This window comes from Miscanthus floridulus, chromosome 2, assembly GCF_019320115.1.
Source record: "Miscanthus floridulus cultivar M001 chromosome 2, ASM1932011v1, whole genome shotgun sequence".
NCBI classification, from domain to species: domain Eukaryota; kingdom Viridiplantae; phylum Streptophyta; class Magnoliopsida; order Poales; family Poaceae; genus Miscanthus; species Miscanthus floridulus.
In genome coordinates, this window is record NC_089581.1 from 125,071,661 (window position 1) to 125,075,153 (window position 3,493).

The window sequence follows — 3,493 nt, forward strand, 5'->3', positions numbered from 1 at the left end:
TTGGAAGCATGTGTATTCTGTTACCAAGATGTCTCAGCTTTTAGTTTTGGAAGTTATTAAACTTTTGTCTGAGATTGTTGAAAAAGATGAAAATTTTGGTTATGATGATGGAGGCCTTTAATCATCTCCTGTTATTCCTGAACCTGATCCTGTGCCTTCTGTTGGTAATGGTAAAGGTATGTTATAATTCTTGTTTTTTCTGTCTTTTTGTATAATTTGTCTTTTTTGTTCTTTTTATCTTATTTTTTCCCTGTATGCTTCTTTATTTTTTAGCTAAATTTGATCCTGATATTCAAGAAGTTCATGCTTCTCAGTACAAACTTCATCGATCTGTAGCTGATGTATGTGTGTGTCACCTAGTATCTTCTTTTTATTTTTTATGTTGTTACATGTTCTCTTGATATACTGTATTATCTTTTTTTCTTTTTTCATTTTTTAGGCTTCTCAGTATAGTCGTGCTAAAGGTATGACCTAGTGGATTAACTATTAGTTTAAATGTTATTTTTCTTTATAAGTTGTTTTATATATGATTTATTTTGTTCTTTTTTTACTTTTAGGCATTGATGATGTTGGTGGCAGTAATTCTAAAGTTATGTCCAGATCTAGGAATTCTCTCGCTGATATATCTAATTCGAATTCTGTGAAGAAAACTTGTCTGAAGAAATCAGTGTCTATTAGACTTGATAGTTCTCTAGTTATAGAAGTTGTTAATCTTGAGAAGAAATATGTTCCTGATTCTATATCTCCATCTTCTGTTCCTGGGTTTACAAGATATTTTTCGTAGAAGGTTAGTTTTTTCATCTTTATTACGTATGTTCTTTTTTTGGTATATTTTTACTTATATGCCCTTTAGATGCTTTAATTTTGTATTTATATTTTTTAGTAGGGTGGTGGTGGGTTGAAGAAACCTAGCTTGCCATCTTCCAGTGTTAGTGTTTTTACCTTTTTTTTGTTCATTTTATGTTTGTTTCTCAGGCTCCTTTGGTAATACAAACTTTAGATTTTACTTAGTACTCTCCTTCCCCTCATGAGGTAGTCCCCAGTTTGAATATTTGAACTTCTGGTGGTAAAGTGTGTTCTTCATCAAGATCTAGGGAGCAGGTACTCTCCTTTGGTAATACAACTCCTACTAGTCCTAGTTTTATTTTGTATCATTAATGATCTATATTTATTTTTTATAATATATTTCTCCTGTGTGTTTTTTGTGGATGCTTGTGAAATTTCTATGTGTAAATGAGACTATCTTTAACTTAGAATGAAATAGGTAGTTCTTTGTGCATAAGTTCTTGTCGTCTGTTCTGTGGTCTTTAGTGTTTGTTTGTTCACTTTATTCAGGCAATTAGCTGTATCATTATATAGAATGGATGAGTATTGTTCTGCTTTAGAGTTTTTAGCATTAAAAGCTTTGGCGATTATCAGTGGTCTATGCTTGAGAAGGTAAATGAACTAACGCTGATCATGGCTAATTAGTATTTTATTTATGTTTTTTGTGTTTCCAGGTGTCTCCAGATGTTAAAGGTTGTTGGTTCCAAAAGTTTTGTTCAAAGTGTTGGTGAAATGACCAAGAAGACCAATGCTCTATACAATTCTAAATTGGATTTGATTGGGTCTAGTAGGAGTTCTCCTGTTGTCCAGCCTTCTGTTTCGACTGATGGTATTTTGTCTAGTTATGCTCACTCGAGTCATTCTTATGTCCCAAAGTCTCAAGGTTTATCTTTAGGTGGGAAGGCTCCTTTGCATGGTCCTACGCGTTTTGTTAACCCTTGTCCATTGTTCCATGGTGATTATGAAACAAAGAAGTTCAAGTTCTATAAAGTTAGTAAATCTAAAGTTGATAACTACAAGATTCTGTGTCAGTTGGCTTCTTCAGAGTTTTAGAAGTAAGTTTTCCCCCTATTTATTCTTCTTTTTTTATATTTTTGTTTTGACTTTATTTTGCATGTTTCAGTGAAGATGCAGTGTCTTTGTCTGGTGTTCGTTGCACCTTTTGGTCCCATGGAGAATCATTAAAGCCTAATGATCATCCAGATTTCTAAAAAATGCACTACTTTTTCTCCAATATTGGTGTAAGTTTTTGTTGGTTATATTGTTCTCTGTCTTTCGATAGTTATATTGTTATTATTGTATTTTTGGTTCTGATTATGGTTTTATTTAGGACACTCTATTACTTGATTTTGAGCAAGCTAACCAGGATCTGTTGATGCGATCTTTTCGAAGGTCTGCTAAGGCTAGACCTTTGCATCAATCCAATATGCTACAATCATTTTTCTTTTTACTATTTCTTGTTCTATTTTCATTTTTTTTCTTCCTATTGCTTTTTTTTGCAGTTGTTCTTCCCTATTTTGCACCAGAAGCATTGGTTTGTGTTTGTAGTTGATATCAAGGATCGTCATTTTGTTTTTCTTGATTCATACTACAATTAGAATTCCAAGTATCATGAAGATATTAAGGACATGCTTGTATGTATCTTTCCTTTGTTTTTGTATTGAGCTGATTCTTTGTGTTTTTAAAATTTTTTGTTCTAATTTCTTTTGATGTTATTGCAGATAAACTCATTTCAGTATCATTGGGACAAATTTGTCCAAGTTGACATGGATTTCAGCTTTTATGGTGTTGTGTATCCTAAAGTTCCTAAGCAGCCTCTAGAAAATTCGTGAGTATATGATATGTTTCTATTATTTTCCTTGGTTCTCATGTTATTGTTGTTATTATTCTTTGTTTTTTCTTGTCTATGCTTCATGTTTTTTTCTTTTCCATGTTACTTTATTAGTATTGATTTAGTTATATTTCTAGTTTCTTGCATTTACATTCAAGTTGTATAGTATTTATGTGTCTCTGTTTGGTGTAGCTCTTATGCAATATTACAATAAGTGAAGTCAAGATAGTATTTTTTATGAAGTCGAGTTTTTTTAGTTTTTTTTTGCAGTTCTAATTTTGGCATCTATGTTATGATGTTCCTTGAGTATTGGACTTCTCCTCAGGTTCTTTTAGGCAACATGTTCAGTGATGAAGATATTCCATCAATCAGAGTTAAGATTGCTAATTAGCTTTTTTCATCACAAGAACATTGGTATGAAGCATCGTGTCTATGACTACAAACTTCAGGTTTGTTTTGAAATTTAATTTTCTATTTTTATGTTTATATCATGACCTTTGTTTTTTCTTGTAACAGGACTAGATCCTGCTGGAGCTCTGTGCTTCATGATTCAAGCTATTTGAAATCTATGTAGTTCTTTTTTTACCTTTCTCTATCATTTAGGCAGTTGCATCTGTGTTAGGAAATTTAATTGAAACTCAGCATCACATATTGTTTTGTCCTTCACTAAAGTTGTAACACCCTAAAATTTGCATGTTTTCAAAATCGTTAAAATTGATTTAATTATGCATTTTGTGAGCATTTAACATAGGCTAAATAAATAGTTTTGTGAAATTTAAATCAAATATAAGGTTAGATACATGTGTGTGCACTCATGCTGCTGCATATTTTCTGTTG

General features: G+C 31.7%; 1 pseudogene; it reads left to right on the top strand.

Moving 5' to 3' along the window:
* The first annotated feature begins 842 nt into the window (after positions 1 to 842).
* Positions 843 to 3,047, top strand: LOC136537005 (ubiquitin-like-specific protease 1A; annotated as a pseudogene).
* Positions 3,048 to 3,493: the final 446 nt, after the last annotated feature.